This window comes from Manis javanica, chromosome 11 (assembly GCF_040802235.1).
Source record: "Manis javanica isolate MJ-LG chromosome 11, MJ_LKY, whole genome shotgun sequence".
Taxonomy (NCBI): Eukaryota; Metazoa; Chordata; class Mammalia; order Pholidota; family Manidae; genus Manis; species Manis javanica.
The window spans coordinates 55,058,086-55,084,677 of NC_133166.1; the positions used below are offsets into that span (position 1 = coordinate 55,058,086).

The following is a 26,592-nucleotide window of genomic DNA, read 5'->3' on the forward strand; positions in this document are numbered from 1 at the left end:
ATAGATGTCACCCTGCACCCTTTCATTTGATGCCTTCCCAGAAAAGCAGCACTTCCCCTATGGTTTTCGTGTTCCACAGCAATGTGTGAGCCCTGACCTCTTACCGCATGTTCCCTTGCCGGGCCGGGCTAGTGCTGATGAAGCAGTAATCATATATTGTCCTGCCCAAAGCAGCCGGCAAACAGCCATTATACTGTCACTTACACAATCTGGTTAAATTCTCACAACGACTTTTTTGAAGCAGTTACTGTAATATGCCCATTTTACAGATGAAGATCCTGAGGCTCAGAAAGAATGTGTGTGAGATCACACAGCAAGTAAGAAGACGGGACTCAAACTCAACTCCATGTAGCTACAAAGCCTGTGTTCAACCACTATGGATGGCACCCTTTCTACAGAATCACCCACTGCTTGGCAGACTGTCACTCGTCATCTATCTCACATGGTGTTTTCCCTGCTGGCTTTGTCAGTCCCTCTACCTTCCCACTGCCACAGAATTCCTGTTAAACCTGTTTTGTGACTTCCTGATCCTCTTGTGTTTGCCTCTCCATGGTCCCACTGGCTGACTCTTTAAGGAGTGAGAAGGGGCAGCCAGATCTGCTAGATCTTGGTTTAGCTAACCCTTGGTAGAATCTTGAGTCCATTTTTCAGGGAGAAGCTCCCCTATATTTCCAAAAGGAACAAATCAGAAGTTTCAACATTTCTCCTAAAAAGTAGGTGACTGATTCAGACCATGACTCCAGACACTTAGTTATCACTCTTTCCAGCTCTCCAGGAATGACAAGACCTAAAACGGTTCTTTTGAACCTGATTCTGAAGTCTGATTCTGCTTTCCTCACCTAAACACCACAAAAGTTAAAAGCCTACAACCACCTAAGGAAAATATTAAACATATATGAAAAAAAATGTATATACAAAGACACGCATGACAGTGTGGTTCATGGCAGTTAAATGTTAGAAGTAACCTAAATGTCCAAAAAGAAGGGATTAGTTAATTGTATGGATAAAAATAATTTTTAAAAATGCAAACAAATTATGTCATTAGTTATGTTGAAGAATATGGTGATTGGGAAAGCCTGACATAAACTTCAATGAAAAATGCAGACTTTAAAATGTATATTTTACAAAAATAACAAACAGATTTAAAGAGCATAAACTAAAATGATAACAGTACTGGGATTTGGGTAATTGAAGCTTTTGTTTTGTTTCATTTGCCTTGTGCCTTTTTTTGGTTGAAAGATATTTTGCTATTTGTTTTGTGTTGAGCAACATTATTTTTCTAAAGGTTGTTACAAAAAAAAAAAGCCTTAAGCAAAAGGCTGCAAGGATTATGGAGATGAAGATATTACGGTGGTTATCAGAGAACAGGGAAGGACAAGCAGAACATGTCAGGGAGGGAGCCCAGATTCTGGAGTCAACTGCCTAGGTTTGGTTTCAGGCTCTGCTACTCACTCACTATGTAACTGAGCGAGTCACCCAACTTCTCTGCACCTCAGTTTCCCTGTCTAGAAAACAGGGATGATAATAACAGTCCTTAGCTGCTGGAGTTGTTTGGAAGATCACATGAGCTAACATATATAAACTATTTAAAACAATGCCTGGCATAGAGGATGTTCTGGATACATGGTTGCTATCATTACAGTATACACCACTCAAGAGTAAGCACCCTACCATATTCATCTCTATTTCCAGGACCTACCATAGGGCTGGATCTACAGTGGGTGCTTCATTTATGGCTGTTTAATGAGTCTCTTGACGGTGACAGTCTCGGTGCAGTACAGTTTTCCCAGCTGAATTCTAGAGGGCAGTGCTAACATTATGAGGAGGCGCCACCTGATGCCATCTCACTCATGACCTGTATTATATGACACGTCCCTTGCAGACCCAGTCCATGGAGCCTCTTCATGCTGAAGGGACAGCAATTGTTCCAGTGCCATGTTTGGAGCAATGACAGTTAACAGAATAGAGGGGGCAGTTGAGAAACTGTATTGCACAACCCAGTAAAGTTTAGCGATGACCTGCCAACTCCTTCCACTGTCCTAGTCATGACTTTTTGGATTGCTTCAAAGAGAAATGTCCTTAGACAAAACAAAAGGGGAGAATGTAATATAGTTAGGTAGGTATAGATACCTGTGGAATCCAAGAGCAAGAAACAAATGATAATAGAAGCTCTCTTATCAAATGCAATTTGGACCTGTGGATGGATGATTGATCAGTTGGAGCCAGGAATCATTTTTTTGAAATGATATTGTAATAGTATAAATATTTTAACTGAAAATATATAAAAACATTCATTTGGCAAACTCTGGATGACCTCAGATCCCATATGGAGTATGGAAGATGACTGTTCTCATCCATAAGGCTTGTTCCTAGTTTTTCTGAATTCTGATCTCATCCTTAGAATCCCGTGAGTTTTAGAAAAGTAATGTACAGATAATTGAACATGACCTTCTTCCTTCTTGAATAAACAAGACCAACCCAGATACCACCTGCACAGCATATGGCCATAATTCAAAATGACAAGTCCATGTTGGATCCAAGAATTCTAAATGAGTCTTAGAAGTGTCAGCTACAGGCCCAGGGGATCAGAGAGCATGGATTAACTGCTGAAGCTTACTCACTTGCTGAGTCACCTATCCATACTTGCCTTGTTAGTACATTATCAGTGTCCCCACTTCTGAATGTTGAGAAGATTCACTAACTTTGGGTGAGGAAAATACCATTGCATAAGTTTGGCTACTTAGCAGCTTATGCAATTGGACAATTACACAAAGAACTGAGAACGTGAACCACAGAATTTGGGGGATGTAAAAGGATTTTGGAAACCCAGTCATCAACATCATATTTTACATATGAAAAAAAAAAAGGCCTAGAGAGGTGAAGGTGATGTGCCAAGGCCAGAAAGCCCACAGTTACAGAGTCTCAGAGGAATGTGGCTTCCCCACACTGCTGTGTACCCAGGAGGTAACCCCTGCCTAAGCATGGCACAAATCTGAGAGAGGTGCTTGAATTTCCCAGAAATATGTTGTTTGTACAAGGATAAACTAAAGAAATATGATAATGAAAATTTACCCACATGCTGAATGACTGACAAGATCATACTATATGTGGGCCTCAGAGTGAACTAATAAGAGGGTAAAATAGATATATCCAAAATTAAAAGCTTTCCCTCTCGCTCCTAAGTTATAACTTAGAACAGCCAGTAAATTTCTCAGCTCAAACCATCCTTGCCCTTCTCTTCATGAATTAAGGAAATGGTTAGCTTTTTCAATACACAGAAAAGGAATATCAGCTGTTGAGAGCCTATGACATGACAAGCATACCAGATTGTTTCTTATGTCATCCTCTTCACAGCCTTGCAAGGAAAATATGTCCCTTTTCTCATATGAGCAAACTGAGGCTCAGAGAAGTTAGGCAATTTCTCCAATGTCACACAGCTAGTCTGTTCAATTTGAAAGCCTACAGGATTCTGAGTGCTATACCTCCCATTCTTCTCAGACCAAAAACCATGCAGAGATACATGATTGGCAGTAAAATGATCTTTCTGGAATACATTAAAGATACACTGAGCCCTGGAAGTTATCTCAGAACACCCATTCCAAAACAAGTCAGGCCAGCTCATCTGCTTTCCTGACTTGATCTTTCCCCAGTGTGTGTTCCTTTAAAGACATAGAGTTTACTTTCATTTCTCTCTAGTTCCCTGGATTTTCCTTAGCATTTCTAAACAAATTTATACACTCTTCTAAAAATCCTGACCTTATAGCAATTTGTCTCATCAGAATTAGGAGAATTTGGAAAGTAGAGAGAAGCAAGGAGTAAAACCAGTCTTTAAATACTTTTTCTCTAGTCTTACCCATGCTCTTGGCTCAATTTCTTTCACACCAGTAGTTTTTGCTCTTCCATGGAATACCTAAATTCTTAGGCCCATCTGATCTTCTCTTATCCCTCACTCTCCTACTATATCAGAAAAGAATACGTCTAGATAGTTTCAGACATGATACCCTCAGATAGCATTCAATGAAATTCAGGGGTATTAGTGTAAACCAAAACTCAACACTGAAGAAAAGACATCAGAATGTTATTACTTGGATAGCAACTTTAAGCCTTTTCTTTTGAAAGAAAGCAGAAAAAAATAACTTTTTATTGTTGAAAATGAAAATAAAATCAGCTTTAAAAAGTTGTATGTTGAATATCATAACAGATTTTAGGAGATTTGAAGATGAGAAAAATACTGATACATAGCCGAGGGATCAACCATTTTAATAACAGTAATTCATTAAGGGCTTACTGTATGCCAGTAGCTTTGCCATACACTTTCAATGCATTTATCTGCACAACTACCCCTAAAAGATTTGGTTTTATTATTAAACCCATTTTATATATGTGGAAACTGAGGCTCAGAAAAGTTAAATTAATTGCCTTAAAATTACCCTGTCTGACAGGCACAGTCGCAGGGGGGCCATCAGGTGAGAATTTGGGGATCAACAGAGGTGAGGCTCAGAACCTCATCCCCCCTGCTTTGAGAGAAATCTTCTGCATCCGTGGATGTCTTGCTGCCCTTGTCTAGCCTGGATTAATACTTAGTCCATAGGCACACACCTGATCATCTGATCATCTACATTTGCCTTCTTACAGCACTAAACTATGTTTTCTACCTTTATCTTGCATCTACCTACCACTTCAGCATTTTATTAAAAATAAAAATAATAATAATAATAAAGGGAGAAATGTGGGATCAACATATAAATCAAGTACAAAAATCAAACGAATATTCATATTTGACCTGATTGTTTATAGGTCATAATGCGTGATAAAAACCGAAAGTTTGTGTGATGACTGCCCTTGTACTGTTCACCATGTAAGAACTTGTTCATTATGCTTCAGAAGATTGGAGACTGACGAGAATTAGGCTTGAGATGGATTAATGATTGTACATTGAGCGTTGACCCCCCTATACTGAATTTTATTGTTGTTAACAACCATTTGATCAATAAATATGAGAGATGCCCTCTCAAAAAAAAAAAAAAAAAAGATAGATATACTCTCCAAAAAAAAAAAAAAAAATTACCCTGTCTGAGAAGCTTATCCATGGCTAACATACAGTGCTTCGTATTTTTAAATAAAAATGAGGGCAGCCATGTACACCTCAATGAGTCACAAATACACACTTTCTGATATTCTCATCTTCTAGAGGCTTCCCATTTATCTTGTAAAATTGGTACATGAATTTGTTCCTAGTCAAGCCATCACTGTAGATGGCCATATTAATTTGTGGGAAGGATGATCTGAGTAGTAGTGGGTCAAATATTTCTGGGAATGAAAAAAAGTGCCAGCTTAAATATCCTGCTTCTGGAAAAGTGGCTCAGAGAGGCACCCAGGTAACCCAGAATGCTGGGAACATAGGGTCTTTGGCTACTGAAGAGGATCCCATGCAAATGGCTGGCTTCCTCATGCACGGGATGAACAGACCAGCACATCCGGCTTTCCCAGTACTCTGACCGCTCTTGCTACCAGAGCCATATTACCTTTCTCTTGAGGACAATGGGTGTGTTTACTGACAATTTCCTGGACAAAATTTATTAATAATTCACTTCTGCATAACTGATAGAAGAGTGTTCAGCTTTCACAACAACTCAAAGTCCTTATTTGTTTTTTTAAAAAAGTGTCCAAAAACTGTGTCCCTTATTTCATGAATGTTGAATTCCTGACATAAATTGCATATATGTGAGAGTGAGATGTGAAGGGGTGAAGAAAAGATATCTTAAATATGCAGTAAGTCATTAAATATCAGGACAAGGGAAACAGAACGCATTTCTCGGCTTCACACTGCACCCTACTGGAAGGAGGAGGAAGTGAAAAAAACATTTCTTCCATACTCAATTCACTATATTATTATGAAAACTCAGTCATAGGAAAAATGTATATATGAAAGCATTTTTCCACACTTAAACTTTCCATTCTCTTAACATATATTCCCCCAACTAATCTTTACTATGACCATATGAGACCAAAATTATTACCCCTATTTCACAAGTGAGGAAGCTAGCTGAGTCTTGGAGACCATGGCTACATCTCACAGTTGACAAGTGGTGCAGGCAGGATTTGTACCCAAGTCAGCCTGAATGCAAAGCCTATGTTCTTTCTACACACTAATCTTGGTGGAAAAGAAGAAAACTGAATCTAATTAGGGAGTGAGATTCATCTAGAATTTATTCCAGTAAAATGGACCTTAAATATTTTTTTTCTGTAGAAGTTATTTAAAGTGTCTTTCACCACATAGCTAAGAAGAAGAAAAGAAAAAAAGTGAGTTTGATCAATTTCCTATTTTCATCTTTCATGGAATTTCAAGCCAGACACAACAACAAGCTCTTCTCCACTTCACTCCAAATAAGCTTAGACATACTTTCACAGGAAGATAACCCACCCTCTGGGTTGTCAGCTGTTTGAGCACAGAGCCTGAATCCCCACCTGCTTTTGGGTGCTCAGGAAACTCTGTGGAAGAATCAATGGAAGAAGCAAGGAGAGAATGAAAAGTTTAAAGCAATATCTCCTTAACTTTTGTTTCATATATTCAGAAGTTCCAAGCAAAAATGACTTAGGACATTTAAATCATTGGGTGAACTGACCCAGGTTACTGTTCACCTGTACAGATGGAGTCCCAGCAGGTGAGGAAGCTGTTCTCCAGTGCGATTTCCTGGATTTCCTCATTCTCACCCCAAACCGCTGCTAAGGTCTGGGGTCTGGATCAAGCATCTTACCTCTCTGGGTTTCAGATGGCTATCTGTAACGTGAGGATTTTTTGAAACTCAGTATTCAAAATTTAAAGCTTGGAATTTTGATCTGTACTTTTTAAATGGTCAGCATGACATTTAGTAACTGGTTTGGCTGGTTTTCGACATTCATTCATTTGATCAACAGATAGCTGACACAGCCTGAGTCAGGAAGAAGATAAACAGCACAGTTAACCTGATTTATAAAAACAAACAAAAAACCCTTGAATTTCATATATGAAATACTGAATTTCAAACATGTTTGACAACAACCCACAGGAAGAAATATATCTATCTTACATTTCTCATCATGACCCAGCACACACTTACATGCAAATACCCTCACTCAAGCATGCACAACACACAAATGTATACACAAAACTGTAGGAAACAACTCAAATCCTTTCTGTATGCAATATATTCTGATAGTTTTCATCCTCTTCTATTTCATTTTTTAAATTTGGCTTTTTCTAATAAATTGATTTCTTGACCCACTGGTTAAGACCTGAAACCTGAGAAGCAGCACTGTGCTGTCCAATACAGTTATCGAGCACCTTAACTGAGACTAGTATGAAACGAGAGGCGCCATAAGTTTAAAATAAATACACAGCAGGTTTTTAAAAATAATACCAAAAATAAAAGTACCTCATTAATTATTTTTCATATTGATTACATGTGGAAGCAATAGTAGTTTGGACAAATGGAAGTAAACAAAGTGTATCACTACAACTGATTTCATCTGTTTCTCTTTACTTTTTCCTCTGGCTAGGCAAAAATATATTACATATGTGGCTCACATTATATTTCTATTGGACAGCACTCAACTAGAGCAGGGTCAATAAGCTATGGGTCAAATCCATCCTGCCATCTGTTTTTGTAAATAAACTTTTATTGGAACACATCCACACTCCTTCATTTACATACTGAGTAGTTCTGACAGAGGTGTACAGTCCACGAAGCCTAAAGTATTTGCTATCTGGCCCTTTGCAGAAAAAATTTCACTAACTTCTAACAGAACTCTTACCAATCACTGTGCCAGTTTTTATATATATGATATATACAAATATATATCTCATATATACAAACTTGACCTTATACCGATGACAGCCCTGCAAGAGAAGTTTAATGCCACATTTTAGAAATGAAGCTCTGAACAATTAAGTAATTGGCCCAAGGTCACTCAGCTGGGCAGCAAGTAACAGAGCTGAGATTTGAACCCATGCCAGTCTGACAACGAGGCCTGGGTTATCTCTCTACCTAGAGTGCATTGACTGCCCCCCTCCAAACAACCCCTTCCTAGGGAGATGTGGCGTTAAATCCCATCTCTGTAGCTGGGAGAACCAAACAGACCGTCGGACTGCCAACCAGTGCCGAAGGAAATGGGGACAGGTTTGGGGAAGGTCTCTCCTCAGGGCATTTAATGATTGTAACTGCTCTTTCAGGAAAAGTGGCCTGCCTTCGATCCGCAATGCAAATAAATACTGCTCAGACCCCACTCTTGAAATAAGCAAAATGTTATCATCATTTTAAGCCTTTCTTCACTTCAATTAGGAATTTTCATTAAGACACCTTGTTTTTCATTTTCGATTCTAATGTCTTAGGGCTTTAAACCTCAGACTTGATGGTCCCAGATATCTAAACAAAGTCACTTTGAAAAAAAAAATTGTGAGGGAAAGACTGAAAAAGTTTCTGGGAAGCCTAAGTGAGAAAGCAAATAAGAAAACAGTTTACAGAGTGATCCCCTATTTTGGTGAACAAATAAAAATCACTTAGAAGGGTCCTGTTTCTTTGCGCATAAGTGCATGAGTGTGCTGAAAACTTGTCAAGGGGTGTGTGGAATCCTTTTCTGCTGATGGATAGTTCTAAATTTTTGTTACAATGATAATGTATTGCTTGTAAATGCTTTAAGCTTTAAGAAGTTACAGAAGCAAATTTTCCGTTTTGTTGTTATAGGTCACTGCCAACCGTGCATTGATCGCCACATAGGAAGGCAAAGAGAATGTGAAGTCATGCAAATACTAAGGAAATCTGGGATCTTTCAAGAAGCAGTCAGGAAACCCGGGGCCGGCCTCCCTCCGTGCTTCAGGAAAAGTGGGGCTGCAGCGCCTCCCTGCGTCCAGGGTGGTGAAGTCCTCAGCAGTGGGCGGAGGAAGCTGCCACCTCTGCTTTGGGTCAGGGCTCCGGCTGGGCAATCCCATTCTAAAGGTTAGGAATTCCCAGAGCCAAAGAGTATTTATGATTACTGAGTTTGTTATTCCTACTGTTTCTGCTTGCTAGGCCAGACATGTTAGAGATCTTGAGCTCCCAAGGCCAAACTCTCAACAGCCTACATTAAAGGCTCCCAGACTTTTCTCAGTTGGTGGAGGGGCTTGGAAAAGCCGCCTGTCAGGGGGATGCCCTGAGTCCCTCACAGCCTCTGGCCAGGCTTGGCATTCTCAGGATCTCCTTTTCTGGAACACTTGGTAGCAGTGAGGTGCACATGTGTGCTTGGAGGAGGAGGCGTAAGTGTACCATTAATACAGCTTGAAGATTTTCTAGAACTCAAAAGGCTCAGTCTTAGGTGGTCAAAGGGATATAAGCACAACTGTACTTGAATGATAACATATTTTAAAAGAGCCACATTCATTTTTGTGCATCTATTTGTTCCAGCACTATGCAAACCACAGACGACTTTCACTACAGCCCTACAAGGTAGATGCTATTATCTGTACTTTATAGTAGGGCTAGAAGAGGAACCTGAAGGAACCAGTAGCTAGTTGGTCTTAGATTCAAGCATCTCAAGTTCTTTCTTGGTGCCACGTGTCCCATACTAAGGTTTTTGTCAGGACTTGAGGACAGTAGTTAGCAGAAGACTAAGACATGTTACCTCCAGGGCCCCGAGCTGCTGTGCTCCCACGGGGCTGCCAGACGGTGGCTATATCCAAGTGACTAGCAGAAAGCCATCTTTAACACCTGGCAGGGAGCCAGCCACTTTACAGGCATCTGTTAACTCAATGAATTGTACCACATGTTACTGCAACTTAAGCTGGGGATCTGTATGAAACTCCATGGGACACCCCTGATTTCTAAAGCTGCCCCATTGGAGACAGAGGCCAGCCCAGCCCCTAATCTTGCCTCTACCCAACAGCTAATTAATACAGGAGTCCTTTCCCTGGTCACTTCAAAGTCTGATGGCTGCAAGTGACCCACTGTATCTGCAGCCTACCCTTACATTTTTTCTGCTGCCTTACTGTTCTGAGCAGAAATGGCAAAAATAATTCAAAAATTGGTGTTCATTGCTAAGCCTTTAATCAATTTAGGATTTGATCACAGAAAGAGGCATTTAAACAAAATGTAAAGGATGTTTTACATTTTTTTAAAAAGTTACCAACCACGTTTCCTCTGAGCTTTGAATATTCCCTTTAGTGATTTGTGAGCCAAAATTAACCAAATGAAAACATTTAATGAATAAAACATGCATCTTAAAATGGCTAATGGATATTAAAAAGCCATTATAAAGGTTTGTTTCCCTAAAATGCTCTGGGTTTAAAAGATGGGAGAGAATAGAGACTCCCTTTCATCCTGTGTTTCTTTCACAGTTTCCTCTTCCTCCCATGTGGCTTTATTCCCCTGGGAATAGCTAGAGGTGGTCCCACGGCCCTTGAGACGCTTTTGCAACCATGGCCGAGCACTCTCCAGTCCACTCGTGAAAGAAGACTTCTTTCAATCAAGCTCTTCCTCTCATCACAATTTGCAAGCTTCCTCCCTTTCTATCACCAACTCCTGCCCCAGCGTCTGAACAGATCCCAACCTTGACCCCAGTGTTACGGGAGACAAGTCTGTGGTCTCCTTGTGAGAAAGAATTTGAGAATGGACACAGAACCATTAAGAGTTTATTTGGAGATTCAGAGTTGAAAAGAAAGGAGACAGTGCGTGCCTGGAGATTGGGGCCCAGGCAGACCGAGAGAGGGTTGCGCCTAGAACAATAGGGAGCCTTTCTTCTATGAAGGGAGATGTATATTCACTGAGTGAGATTAGGTTTCACAGGGAACAACAGGTGGAGTCTTCCTGGAGTTCTGGGCTTGCTCCACACTCACTTCTGAGCCAAAGGATTTTTTTACTCTGGTTCCCATGGGAACTGTCATGGCTGGGGAGGTGTGATTTTTGCTATGCTAATAATGGAGAGGTGTGATTTTTAATATGATAATGCCTTTGGAGGTGAAGTTTAGGTCAATTTCTCCTCCACTTTGGAACTAGCTGGTTTGGGCTAGTGTGTTATCTATATTCTCTCTCCACATCCCACAAGAACAGCTTACACGGAATTTGTAGAATGTAAGCACGTTCGTAGCCGAAGGTGCACACTGCCCAAAAGTCCTCCTCCCGCTTCCCTGCTCCTGTCTGACTATCTACCTATTATGACACCTGGGTCTAAATTGTTTGGAAAGGTAAAGTCTGTCTTGTAGAAGGACCCTAGAACATGATCCTTCCATTCTACGGACTGCAGAGGTCTTCTGGTTTATTCATGATACTACACTGAAGGCCTGAGATCCACACTTTGTCCTCAAATACGCCCTCAGCCAGGTGTGGAAGGCCCAGAGGAACATCAGTGGGGTCTCCAAACCCTCACCTGCTGCTCAAGTGCCACATGGCTCTGCACCTCCATGGTGGGCATGCCCTTGGCTGGCGGCTGTGCAGACCAGGCAGCCTGGGCCTGCTGGAGTCAAAGGCCACTTTGTACAAATAGCTAATTTAACTCGCCTGATGAAAAATAAAAATTGCTTAACTTCAGTCAAAGGAGCATGAACTTGGTCTATAGAAAATGACTGACTGGGCAGAAAAAGTCAGAACGAGCCAAGTGGTCAGATCCCCTCTCCTCCCTGGAGAGTTCATGCCACTGCCTCACCTTCAATTCCTCTTTACCTGCTGGAAGGCCACCATCCCACCAGCAAAGAATGGGATGGAATGCCAGGAAAATTCACACCTGTGGATTCTGATCTAGTTGGTGGGAGTGATGGGAGCCAAACGTCCCCAGGGCTTGGAGAGGCTCAGTACTGCGTCCCATTTCTGCTGCATGGGTAAGCCTCTGGGCGTGATACAGAAGCTGCAGGACAGGAGAGGATGATGTGTAATAAAGCTCAAGCTGCCCTCTGTGGTGCGCAGAGGACACAGCTGCAGGAGACTTTGCCTTTGAGAAAAACAATTCTCTCTTCAGCAGGTATGGAGCAGACACTGCCCCCAGGACCACTGTCGTCCTGGGAGCCCAGGAGCCCGGTGTGGTAAGCCTGGGCCAGGGCTATGTTGCTCAGGGGACTGCAGAGACCGAGGAGGAGGTGAGCTCTCACAGGGGTCAGAGAGAGTGCCTTCCCCCACGGGGATTACTGCCCAGTTCACGAACACCCGGTAAATACTTCTGAGCTATCCTGGAGCAGGGAGGGCAGAGGAGCTCCAAGGGCAGCACCCAGTTCCCTGTGGGCAGGAGTGGGGGTTCCAAAAGGGCATGCAGCGTGCCCAGGGGGCTGAAAGGGGAGGTCCTCTGAGTTCAGACCTCAAGCCACCACCCAGAATAAATCTCTCAGGAGACTTCCTGTCAAAAGTCATGATTTTTTTCTTAAGGACTGAGAATAGTCATTTTTACACTGGTCTCTTTTAAGTCATTTTTCCCTCCTGTTATTCTCATATCTTTGATAAAGTCTCAGTACTCACACACCCTTGTATGTGAAAGGCACCAAAGCATTAAGGTGCAAGGAAGCTAAGGGAAATTTGGCTTTCCCCACCTCTCTCCACCAACTGCAGAGGAAGTAGCATCATGTCACGGGACAAAAACAGGATCAGGGACCCCAGAATAGCCAGAATCCTGGAAGTGGAGGCACAAGGTGAAGAGAAGAACACAGGTAAAGCCTAAAGGTGAACATGTTTTCTGAAGTTCACACACTGGGCCAGACGATGGAAAGCTCAGCACATGCCTGAGCCACAGTCTTTGACATTAGGAGGAGGTAACTCATTTTCTTCTTTCTCCCAATTTGCAAAACTCTCAGAGCATATTATATGATGTGATGCCTAGATTCCCGGTCCAGAAGCCAGTGGTGGGGCAAGGATCAAAACCCAGGTCTCTCCACTTGTTTTGACTATGGGACTATGTGCCTCAGGATGATGAGGGGGTGGGGCCAAATGTTCTGGAACATTGAGTACATGGCAACAATTGGAAACACCTTATTATCCTTAACATGACATAGAAGCCTATTCGGCATTCATTTCCAATGCAATTTCACATGCACTAACCACTCTCTTTCAAAGGGAATGGAACAAAAATATGGTCTGAGTTTGGCCAAGGAAATACAGCCCGAATTTTAAGTGCTACCCATGGTGAGTAGTTCAAAGGATGTGAAGCCTACAGCAACTCCCGCTGCATTAAGTAAAGCCTGCTCAAGTAGATCCGGTGTCCTCAGTTTGTCAGGTAATACAAAACATTGCCTGCCTCTCTCAGAGAGGTGATGTGAGTTACCAAATCTTAAGAGAGCTTAATAAAGGCCAAGTCCTACCCTAAGCCACAGAAGGCTTAGCTTCCTACAGCTCCATGGGGCTGTGGAATGCATAAGATGAGGAGAGAGCACCTTGCATTTTAGAGAGACCCCATTCAGAGCCTCCTGAAGGGCACAAAGAGCATCACACTAGCCTTGCAGAACCTGTGCTTGGCTGGGTCACACCTCACTGGAGGAGGAACTTCATTCAGGAGAGTTTATTTGCATTGGCCAACAAATTACTTACAAAATAAAAATTTCAGCCACAATCTCTTCCTGCCATCCGGGAAAGAGCAAACCCAACCACGCTGACCTTTAGCCATATCCTTAGTACTCCCCTCTCCTTTTCCCCCTGCTCCCTTAATCACCATTCTCCCCATGTAGACCCCTTCACCCTGAAGGAACTACTCAATTTTCCTTCAAAATAATCATACAGAAAATGTTAAGTACCCCACTGCATATAATTTTTTAGGTTTTATTTGGAAGTACAGCATTCTTTTCTATAGCACACACAGGTTCCTTTTATCCCATATAACAGCTCCTGGTAAAATTATAATGTTGATTCATGTTTTTGGCCACCTACAGTGGGATTACCAATCCAACACCCACAGAGATGCTTTCAGGTGGTTGAAGGTGTTGGAAATCTTGAGCCACCAATTGATGGAGTTGATGAGGGTAACTTCACAGAGGAAGGAAATCGCAGACCTTCTATGTTAGAGAAAAACAACATCACCTGCCCACCCCCCCCTTCCAAGGCTAACCTGCCCTCCACCACACCCCTGCCTGGTGGCCTTCTGACCCAGGTCTGAGTACCTCTTCAATCCCCTGTCTCTCTGCCAACACCTCCTGAAACAATCTGTTCTATCTGCCTTATCTTCAGACAATTTCAAAACAGATGGGTGGATAGGGAGCAGGACATTTCTTGCTTGGTGAGACCATGATATTATAAGATAGCGACATGATAAAAAATAAATATTTGGTCTTTGTCCCTGGATCTTGGAAGGTACCAGCTCCCAAAACCATAGGACTCCGCAGGGTGATAAGAGTATCTTTTGTAGGCTAATGAGGCTGGTGGCTGGGGTTTCCATCCCTTGTAGCTTCAGGATGGGGGCTGTCACCAGAAAGATCTAGGCATTATTATTAGAGGCTTGGAATGTTCAACACTATCCTTCGACTTCTGGGAAGGGGAGGAGCTGGAGTTTCAGTTAATAACCAACAGCCAGTGATTTCCTCAATCATGCCTAAGTAATGAAACCTCACAAAAACCCCTAAACAATGGCTTCAGGAGCTTCTGAAGCTCCTGGCTAGGGAACACATTAAGGTGCTAGGATGGCATTGCACCCAGTGAGGACACCATGCTGCCTCCCCCATACCCTGTTCTATGCATTTCTTCCACTTGACAGTTCCTGAATTACATCTTTTATAACAAACTGGGAAACATCAATAAATTGCTTCCCTGAGTTCTCGGTTTCATTCTAGTGAATTATCAAACCTGAGGAGGGATTGTGGAGATCCTCTGAATTTACAGCCTGTCAGAAGTACAACCTAGGCTCCCAACTGGTATCTGAAGTGGGACAGTCTCATGGGACTGAGCCCTTAACTTACGGAGTCTGATACTAACTCCAGGTAGACAGTGTCAGAATTGAACTGAATTGTATAGGACACTGTGGATAAAGTGAAGGTTCCTGTGGCCAGGATTCTCACCTGGCTCTGGTTGGCTAGCTCACTACACAGGTGTGGGCAGTACGTTGCTATTGACTCTATACAAAGAGCTTCACCCAGTGCTCTGGGTGACACGGTAGCACTGCTGCAGGGCTGCAGGAGAGCAGAGAGGAGACTGGAGTGGTGGCAGCACCGAGGACAGAGACTGAGATGGCTGCGGGGGTAGAGAGGCCCCGAGGCAGAGACCGGCCTGCTGCACACACACTCGCTCTGAGTGGACGGGATTTTAGTGATTGACCTGCCATTGTGGAAATAAAGTTGGATATAACCTTTTCACCCCAAGAACATTCTACTGTCATGTCTTTGGTCACACTGAATCCATAGTAAACTTGCCTGGGGCTGAAACCCACTGGCAAGACAGATACCCAGCTGGCATCAGTGAGTTGGAGACGTGGTGGGAAAAAACCACCATTTTGAGTCAGAGGTGTTGTGAGTAAAAATAGCTCAAGAATTAAAAGTACATTAAGAGAAAAATCTCCATACAAACCTTTGCTAGTACAAATATACCACTCATAAGATCAAAGAAGTCCAGGACCTACTTTCTAATCTTATCACTTGTGGCTCTATGAGAAAGAGTTAGCAAACAGACCTGTGGGTAGGTACCCAAGTGTTAGCAACTTAATTTGCAAAATCAGAAGACTGATGGGTAACTTAACCTAAGTTAGCAGGCTGAAAGTAACACAGTAATGCTATTCCAGGAAGAATGACAGTCACCTTTACAGGGTGTCCTCTATATTTTAGGTACTATGCCCTCTGCCTTACACACGTCCTGCCTTCATACTTCCAAAACACTATCAGGTGGGTGATTTTGTCCCTATTTAACAGATGAATAAACTGAGTCTCAGAGAGGCTAATTAACTTCCCTGAAGTTATACTGCTGTTAAGGGGTGGACTAGGAAATTTTGCTTGGGTCTTTCTGAGTATAAAACACACCTTTAACCACTGTGCAACACTGGCTCTGAGAAGCTGTTTTATGCAAAATATCTCACTATTGGAATATTCTAGTACACTTTAAGAGATCAGATATTCTGAAGGTTATCCACTTCATCACTGTTAATAGTATTTCATACCGGCCTGCGTATGCCTGGTTTCCCTGTAGGACTGGCCACGTAATCTGTGGAGCCCAGCACAAAAGGAAAACGCAAGGCCCTTTATTATGAAGAAGGGGAGAGGATAGGGGAATGGGTGAGATAGGCAAAGGGGATTAAGAGCCACAATCATTAAAACAAAAATAATAAATAAAATGCTCCTAACGAGACACTAGAATCACAGCTGGATGGAGTGTGATTTTCTGGCTCCTTGAAAACATGGGAGCATCTTCATCTTGCTGGCTGGCCTCAGAAGCTCAGCTCAGAGGCGAAGAGGGAAGTCCTCTTTGGACAAACATGGACACATGGATAAGTCTCTGACTCCTAAGGAGGTGTGCCTGGTAACAAAAGTACAGCATTTTCACATCTAATTTTAATTTTGTTGTCTGCTCTGAATTGGGTTGGAACACCAGCTAAATAGACTTCTGGGTGGCTGGTTAGTCATTTTAAAAAGAGAAATACCTGTTTTCATCTTTCCACTCTCGTGTTGCTTATTCTGGAGCCTTTCCAACCCTTTCAACGTGTACTTTTCAATCCCTCCAGGGTCTTTTTTCTCCCTTTTTGAAGGCCTCTCTTCTTCCCCATGGCTGCCCCTTCACTTTCCAAAGTCTGTCAATAACCAGACAAAACCAGGTGGGACATACCCGAGCTCTGGAACCAGCAAATCTTGTTTGAACTCTGCTGATGCCTCTCAAGAAGAATCCAGGAGGATGAGAACGAGGACAGGGAGCCGGGAGCCGAGTGGTAAATGGTGACTGCTGTCAACTCACTCTCAATCCCAGTGCCGCGGTCCCAGGTGCTCCCTGGGCTCCAGTGCGCTCTGGTCCCCTAGTTGATTTAACAACTGCAGATCACTTGGAATGTAAATAATCAAAGCAGTAAGGCTTCCCCTCTTAAAAACCAAGGCAACAGCTGTGACTGGCCTGGGACAGAGGCAATCTGGCTTCTTGCTTTTGCTGCAGAGCAGCAAGAAACTGACCCGGTGCCCCCTTCTGGACAAACTGGTTTGGTCTTTCTAATGCTGAAACATTATGTGTGGTTTGCGTGTGCAGATCTGGAGTTTACTTTTCTGGAAGCCCATTGAGTCTTCAGAGGGTGAGAGAAAGCAGTAAGGTGAAAACACGATCTGAGCATGCTCAGCTCTCACAGCTAACAACGACTTCGATGTCAGAGGGAACGAGAAAACACCACACCTCTCTTTTGATTCTACTTTCAGCTCCAGAACAGCAGTTGGAATGCACTGGCTCTGAATCTAGGAAGAATCCAGCATTTGTCATAAGGATGATGAGGGTAGTTTCAGTTGAAGACTTTCTCATAAGGCTCAGGAAGGGGGTTCCACAAACTGGCCCTTCATCCAAACACAGAATTCTCACCCAGAGTCAAGAAAGAAGATACTGGGCCAAGTCTTTATTCTCTTTTCCCACTACGATACAACAAATACCCCTCAACATGCCCTGCCGCCAGAAAACTCCAGAAAAGCACTCCATATCAGGAAATAGACAAATACTGAACATTTTTATTTAGGTTACCAGAAAACACATGTACCAAACACAAGACTTTATTTCTAGACCCATGACTCTTTCTTCTGATCCCACCCAATAGGAAGCCAAACAAGAGAATTCTATTGGGAATGATTAAATACATTCAGAATCTCTGTAAAAGTTAAAAAGTATCAATTAAACAACAGTGTTGTTAGCTTCTGGTAACTTTTCTTTTTCTAAATTAGTTTTACAAGCAGTTGAATTGTTGAGCCCTGGATTTTATTCACTGATGCAAGTTAAACATCATCTTTAACTTAAATTCTTCTTTGTATTTGAATATCAAATAATGCTCGCTTCTCCTTGTTTTTCTTCACAAGGAACAAGGAAAAGGAATAAAAAGACATCATTCTGAGAACAGGCAGGCTGTCTCGGGAAAAATGGGGGCAGGTTGAGGGAAGAAGCTCAAAACGTCTCATCTGATAAACTTCATTGGATTTCAAAACAACAGCAGTTACAGGAGTCCATGATCTTTCTCAGCAAGATGGGAACATGACTGACTATGACAAATACATTTTTAGCTTCTGCCCAACTAATTATTCTTGTAACCTCCCAGAACCCTATCAACCCTTAGCAGTCAAAAGTCTGGTCATTGCCTGCTGGGCAGGGAAGTTCAACTGACCACCAGAACTTAAAAAGACAACATGTCCCAGTGAGCCAAAGGACATGTTTTCTCAACTTTGGCCCTGTTGCCCCCTTAAAACCATTTGCTTCTGTCCTCTCTATGCCTTTGCCTCTCTCGCTCCCAAGGCAGACAATTCAATTACATTACCATGCATTGTGATAATAGGTTGGGGCACAGAGAAACTAGTATGGTCCTGATCCTCAGAGATACCAGGATTGTGAGCAGAGAGACAAGAAATTACTTAGCACACTGTTATAATGAAGGTCTGAACAAAATGTAATGCGGACAAACTTGCTGGAAGAGACCCAGATCAACTGTCACCTCTTCTGAGAAGCCTTTCCTACATCTCCAGGCTGAAGTGTGTGAGTATTCAATCCATAAATGCTTACTAAGTATCCAGCGTCAGAGTCTAGGGGGATGCAAGGGTGAACCAGCACTCAGAGTGCTTATATCCCAGTGAGGGAGGTAAATACCAACAGGAGGATAAATCAATAAAATATTTAAAAATTGTAACTGATGCCATGACAGAAGCAAATCAGGGAATGAGGCAAGACTATGATAGGGAAATCTGTTTTCCGTGAAGTGATGAGAAGACCTCTCTGGGAAATGACATTTAAGCTGAAAATGAAAGGGTGTTCCAGGATAAGAGGCTGCCAGGCAACTGAAGATGGTGGTAGGTGGGTGACAGGAAGTGTTCTGGACAAAGGGGATGGGTCTTAAGGTGGGCACAACCATAGGGTGTTGGAGGAACCAAAAATCAGGAGGCTGTGAAGCTTCTAGTAGAACGATAACTGTTGTCTGGGCCAGTGTGACGGCCATGGCAAAGGAGAGAAGAGGCCAGACTTAAGGTACATTTTAGAACTAAAACTGAGAAAGCTTGTAGGTTGGGGCTGATGAAGGAGGAAAAATCAGGGGCAATACCTAAATTTCTGGCTTTGGATATCTAGATGGATTGTATCAAGAGTTCATTGTAACAACAGTAATCTAGAGATGACTGCCCAAAGGAATATGCCAAATATTGAAGGTATAAATCTGGAGCTTGGAGAAAAGGTCTGAGCTAGAAATATACCTTTGGGAGTTATCCAAGGACTGATACAAGGAGAAAGAATGGCTGAAAGAACAGGAATCAAGAATGAGTCCAAGGAAGGTTTACAAGCCATGCAGTTTCACAAATGAAGGGTTGGAGAGAGAAAGAGAAGTCCAGCTAGGGAGACTTAGAAAGGCTTCTGGAAGGTGAATTTTACGAATAATAATAATAATAATGATAATAACAATCACTATAAAATCCATCCAGTGCCCGCTGGCTGCTCTGTCTATCACTCTATGCACCACCAGGGTGGACTGTGAGGTTTGGCAGTCTAGGCAGTCACCTTTTCCTCCCCATCCGTTTTGAATTATCCTTCCCTACACAGGGATCCAATGGGAGGATGGCAGGAAGCTTAGGCCAAGTACTCCCAGAGCTGCTCTGCCTTCCCCGGAGGAACTTCCAAAGCAAGCAATGGGTTACCCTCAGGTTCTGCTTCTTTGCAGCATCACTTCTTCCACAAAGGGTACCCAAGACCACCCATCACTAGTCAAACCTTCCCTTTATGACCATGCTCATATCACTAAAATTAAAACAAATAAAACAAAATGCAATCTCCTCTGTATCTACTTTCCTATTCCCACCTTCCTTTTGATTGTCACTATTGAAAAAAAAATTACATTCACTTCAGTGTTAGTTCCAAAATGTACCTTAAGTCTGGCCTCTTCTCTCCTTTGCCACAGCCGTCACACTGGCCCATACAACAGTCACCGCTCTACTAGAAGCTTCACAGCCTCCTGATTTTCAGTTCCTCCAACACCTATGGTTGTTTGTGCCCACCTTAAGACCCATCCTCTTTGTCCAGACCACTCTCCACCCATTCTCAACTCACCCCAAAAGAGCAGCAGTAGCTACCACTTCGCTGACCCTGCTCTGGCACATGTCAGTGATGGCCTTGAAATTGATAGATCCAGTGGCCACTTTCCAGCACTCGTATTATTCAACTTCTCCTCTCCATAGCCTGTGGCACCACAACCCATGCCTATGCATCCAGCTGCTCAGTCAGTACCTTCACCTGGTGTCCCAACAAAAACTAACTCAGTATGATGAATCAAATTCATTATATTCTCCTTTAAACCTGCCATTTCTCTGAATTCCTTTTTTGCACTTTACCCCACCTCCATTTGCTCACGCCAGAAATCCTAGAGATAGCTTGATGCCTCCCTCCTACTCACCTGCCACATGTGCTTGGTCACTTGAGTCCTTCTAAATATCCCTGGAATCTGGTAATACATATGCATTCCTATGTCCTAATCTGGGCCATTACCTCCCGCCTGAATCATTGCTGTCACCTGAATCATAACTGGTCTTAGGACCTGTTTCACCCTTACACCATTCATAGTCCACCCAACATTATTATAACAAGGACTTGGAGATAACCTAAATGTCTCCCAATCAGAGGCTAGTTAAATCAGTGATTGTATGACCATACAGTGGACTATTATCAGATATATACATAACACATGCATACATACCTAGAGGTATTAAGTGAAAAGCAGATTGTAGAATAGTCTGTATAAGATGATACAATTTGCATATTAAGAACAGGATGCTTAATGGACATAGGAAAGTGTGTCAAAGGACAGACCAAAAAAATGAGCATTTCTAGAGAAAAGGATTGAGGTAGGATACCCTTTTACTTCTTTACTTGATGCCATTCTGTAATATTTGAAGTTTGGGTCGTTTTGTTTAATTTTATTTTTCAGTAATCCACCTGTGGCAGGGTGGGGAGGGAGAGTGGGTCATCTGTTTGCTTTCATTTTGGGAAAAAAGCCAGTGATCCAGAGGACAAAAAGTTGAACGTTTTTGCTAAAATAATTCCTTTGGCAGCAGATAGTGAATCCTGCATGCCCCTTTATTTGGCTGATAGTTATAGTCTATGTACAAAATGTATTTTCTAAATGTAGATTGAATACAATCAGTGTTGTCTTTACCCAAACACTGGAAACATTCACAATCTCTATCTGTCAAGTAAATAATAGATCTGAAAACCTTAAAATCATGGAAGGAAAGGAAATTTTAAATGTTGGCTTGTTTACCTTCTATGCCCTAAAATCAAGCCATCTGAAATAAGTTGTACTAATAAAAAAACACATAGATAATCAACATCCTGATCTCAGAAAGCAGAGAAAAAAACGGGGAGTACCCCCAGAGGTATAATCTACAAGACCTTGGATTATGTACAAAAGTGTTCTTTCATCTCTGAACATAACATTTACTGAGGGAATAGAGCAGAGATATGTCAACATAGGAGACCCTTTGGCTGGAGGTTGACAGAGTGCATGAGTTCTTGAGTCAACAGAGCAACGCAGAAGAGGGGTTGGCCAGTTCACTGCCCACCTCTCCCAAGGTGAGAGCTCCATGGGAAATAACACAAATAGGAGTATCCAAACAGCTCTGACCACATGGAAAATACCAATAATAGCAATACTCTAGCTCCCAACACATGTATCTATTGCTCTTTCTGACCCTTTCCACTAACTGGAGCTGTTTTCCTTCCTTAGGCAGCAATTTCAGATAATCATCCTCCCATTAAAACAGATACCCATGGAAGGACTGGCATGAAGAGAAGCACTTCTGTTGTCTGCCTTTGGGGGCTGTGTGAGTCAGACCTAAAAACGAAGGAGGGGATACCTGCTAATTCTCCCCATCCTTGCCCACAAGAATCCACACCCCTGCCCCACTGCTCTTCCCCATCCACACATTCTTTTTAAGGCATAGCATTGTATTACGGATTACAGCTTTGTGAAGGCCTGGATATTCAGATTGAAGACTGCTCTATCCATTATGTTATTATCTCTCAAACATTTGAATTTGGAGTCAATAATGGGTGCTGTGGTATACCAGCCAGGCCCCCACAGGCCTCTCTTAAGGACTGAGGATTTATTCCCCCAGCTGCTGGGAGTGTTGATATGTGAGAACACTTACTAACGTATCTCCCCTAACCCTCCATCCAGTAACTGGTTGATGCAGTAGTAGAAAGGCCAGATCTGTTTCCCTAATTCAGGACCAGAAATTCCTGTGAGATGGGCTAAGCCCTTTGTTGTGACTTTTTCTATGTCTCCTTATGCCCACCCTAGCTTCCCTCTCTCTTCCACAGGGATTTCTGTTGAGGGATCCCCTTTAATAAACAATGCACACAAGTCTCCATCTCAGGACAAACCAGCAACAATGTCTCCAGCCCAAGGTATAAGTGCCTTGAAAAGAATCAAAATTTCAACATTCTCAGACTAGTAGGTAAACTCCTACAAATGATCTCTATTTAAAATGGCAGCAGTTAGGCATGATAAAAAAATCAATAACCTCTTCTGCACTTCTGTTCTATGATGGTTTTAACTAATGTCTGCTGATGGATGATTAACTCCCAGAAAAACACTAGGGAGTCTATAATTTCATTACTCTCTATTATATTTTTAGTAATTACTCCAATATTATTTTTGACACTTTTTCTAGACCATATGGTGCTTCTAAATATAAGAAAATAATAGCTGAACATCACCTGGGACCATAACTCCCTTGAGAATGTCTGAGATGAATGCTCTGTCCACTGATATCCATCCATTTCACTCCTAGACAAGTTTATCTAATTGTGCTTTGTTCATGTTGACTTCCATCCACTTTCCTAACAAAGCTAGTTATCAGATCACAACTGTCCTTTTAAGTAAAGACTGAGATAAAAACAAAATACTATTTGGTCTGCACAGTTGGCTTTGTCTGATACCTAATAGAGAAGAATGCTTCCCCCAGTTAATCTGTTTTCTTTTTCTTTATCTCCCTTCATGCACTGCAACTGCTGCTTCTACTTAAGATTCTCCTCTTTAATGTCTATAAGCTGGGAGTCTGACCATTTTTCTCAGTTGCCTAAACTTATTCCCATTTTTTTTTATGGTGACATTTTCTTTTGAATGTCACATATCCGTTTACAGATAATTTAACTTCTTTCTGTAATGCTTTTTCTCCTTCTTGTTGTACATTGCCTCCTACGTTCTGTATCATCTCTTTTTGCAAGGACACTTGACTACTTTGCTTCCTTTGATCAAAATGATTAGAGATACCTACTAGAGTAAAAATAAACAAAAAAACAAAGGGAAGGCTTCTGAAATTTTAAGAAAATGTTAATTAGTTGCAAAATGTGGATAGTGTGAAACACAGTAAAATTAGATTACAAAACAAAAAATTACAAGATATGCAATAACAGCATAAAATCAAAATTTCTCAAAGCTTCAGTTTCTCTATCTGTAAAATAAGCATAATATTCCATAGCGAAAATATGACAGCATTCTTCAATGAACTGGAACAGATAGTTCTAAAATTCATATGGAGCCACAAAAGACCCCAAATAGCCAAAGCAATCCTGAGAAGGAAAATAGAGCAGGGGGGATCTCTCTTCCCAACTTCAAACTCTACTACAAAGCCACAGTAATCAAGATAATTTGGTACTGGCACAAGAACAGGCCCACAGACCAGTGGAACAGAATAGTGAGTCCAGACATTACCCCAAGCATATATGGTCATTAATATAAAATAAAGGAGCCATGGATATACAATGGGGAAATGACAGCCTCTTCAACAGCTGGTGCTGGCAAAACTGGACAGCTACATGTAAGAGAATGAAACTGGATTACTGTCTAACTCCATACACAAAAGTAAACTCTAAATGGATCAAAGGCCTGAATGTAAGTCATGAAACCATAAAACTCTAAGAAGAAAACATAGGCAAAACTCTCTTGAATATATAAACATGAACAACTTCTTCATGAATACATCTCCACAGGTAAGGGAAACAAAAGCAAAAATGAACAAGTGGGACTATATCAAACTAAAAAGCTTCTGTACAGCAAAGGACACCATCAGTAGAACAAAAGGGCATCCTACAGTATGGGAGAATATATTCATAAATGACAGATCCGATAAGAGGTTGACATCCAAAATATACAAAGAACTCATGCACCTCAACAAACAAAAAGCAAATAATCCAATTAAAAAATGGGCAGAGGATCTGAACAGACACTTCTCCAAAGAAGAAATTCAGATGGCCAACAGCCACATGAAAAGATGCTCCATATTGCTAATTATCAGAGAAATGAAAATTAAAACCAAAATGAGATATACCTCACACCAGTTAGGATGGCCACCATCCAAAAGACAAACAACAACAAATGAAATGTTGGCAAGGATGTGGAGAAAGGGGAACCCTCCTACACTGCTGGTGGGAATGTAAATTAATTCAACCATTGTGGAAAGTAGTATGGAGGTTCCTCAAAAAACTAAAAACAGAAATACCATTTGACCCAGGAATTCCACTTCTAGGAATTTACCCTAAGAATGCAGCAGCCCAGTTGGCAAAAGACATATGCAACCCTATGTTTAGCACAGCACTATTTACAATAGCCAAGAAATGGAAACAACCTAAGTATTCATCAGTAGATGAATGGATAAAGAAGATGTGGTACATATACACAATGGAATATTATTCAGCCATAAGAAGAAAACAAATCCTACCATTTTTTTTGTGACAACATGGATGGAGCTAGAGGGTATTATGCTCAGTGAAATAAGCCAGGTGGAGAAAGACAAGTATCAAATGATTTCACCCATCTGTGGAGTATAAGAACAAAGAAAAAACTGAAGGAACAAAACAGCAGCAGATTCACAGAACCCAAGAATGGACTAACAGTTACCAAAGGGAAAGGGACTGGGGAGGATGAGTGGGAAGGGAGAGAGAAGGGAAAAAAGGGGCATTACGATTAGCACACATAATGTTGGAGGGGGGCACAGGGAAGGCAGTAGAGCACAGAGAAGACAAGTAGTGATTCTATAGCATCTTACTACGCTGATGGACAGTGACTGTAATGGGGTATGTGGTGGGGAGCTGATAATGGGGGGAATCTAGTAACCACAATGTTGCTCATGTAAGTGTATATTAATGATACCAAAATTTAAAAAATTAAAACAACTATTCCAGGTGACAAGGAGAGAGGCTGAAGTCCCTCTCCATGGAACCATATGTCCAGGGAAATGAAGGTTCCCTCTCAGCAAGCATGTTGGAGATATTTCATAGAATGTTTTAAATTCTGTATGTAAACAAACAAAACAAAACAAAAAAAGAAATAACTAAGGGAAAGAATGTGTAGAATTAAAAATTTTACTGTAGTTTTGTAAATTAATAAACTGGCCTCTTAATCAAGAAAAAAATATTCCATAGCAGTTTTCCAAGGATTTAATGAAATCATATATGTATAGTCATGCAGACTTGGAATAAGTTCAAATGAATGATCCTATTTATATTTGCTTATGGTGATATTTATGAACACAGTTGATATATGACAATTGTCATATAAATACCAAATGATATATTTGGCAGAGACATTTTTTTTGATCATAAGAGAATGGAATGCTGTGGGAATTGGGATTCCCTGAGGACCCAGGGGCTTCCAAAGGGAGTCAAACCACCAGTCTGGACAAAGCACTGACATTTCCTGCCACCTATCGAGTGGTCAACAAACTGTGCCACTCTTAAAAATGCACAGCAATATGGACCTGTGAAGGATTTCTTTCTCAATTTAAAAGATCTCCTTAGTCATCCTTGTCTGTGTATGTTGCAAAAAGAAAAAACCACTACCAACATTAGCCCCACTCATTAAAGGGCCAGGGCAGATGGCTGGTTTAAGGTAAGTTAAGTCACAACCCTATACAACCATACTTGAAAATCACATAAGAAGGATAAATTCCAGGGCCTGCTAAATGTTCAGCCACATTTGCCACTAAAAAGTGCAAGCCTGAGGCTTAATATTCCAAAGGATGGGATGCATGCTGCCATGCCCAGGGCTCTCACAGCACATCTGGGTGAGACAATGCTATCAGCATCCTGACAACCAGTAATTACAAAAGAACTCTTCCTTAAGAACAACTCAGAGCAAAGGTAAAAGAAAAAACGCAAAGGTCGTGGCTAAGGGGTTAAAAATAAAAAGGAGCTGGAATTACCTTTCATGACATAGAAATGAGATGTTGAAGAATTCTTCCAATGCACACACCAGGCAGTGGCAGAGGATGGAACCCAAGCTCTCATTCGCTCAGTGCTGCCTTAGGAAGGCAAGGGGTCAAGCAGGTACCATGAGAGAGTGGTCTCAGAAAAGGCTGTGCCCAGTCTGGAAGGCACATGCCTTTTCTCCGGGAACAGTCACTCGTCAGCCTCAGCTTGCCCCCATCCTGTGGGACTAAGCAGTGTGTACAGCAGTTAAGGCCGCGGGTTCCGGAGCCAAGTCTCC

General features: G+C 41.8%; 1 protein-coding gene across 2 annotated transcripts in view; it reads right to left on the minus strand.

Moving 5' to 3' along the window:
• SLC1A2 (solute carrier family 1 member 2) overlaps positions 1 to 26,592 on the minus strand; it is a 137,746-nt gene that overhangs the window by 105,326 nt on the left and 5,828 nt on the right. Inside the window, exon 1 of one of the 2 annotated variants that reach the window (XM_073216403.1) lies at positions 16,722 to 16,743. The exons of the other annotated variant lie outside the window; for it this stretch is intronic. The gene's annotated coding sequence lies outside the window, so the exon portion shown is untranslated. Of the gene's footprint in view, positions 1 to 16,721; positions 16,744 to 26,592 lie in introns of those variants that run through there. 2 annotated transcript variants of the gene reach the window in all.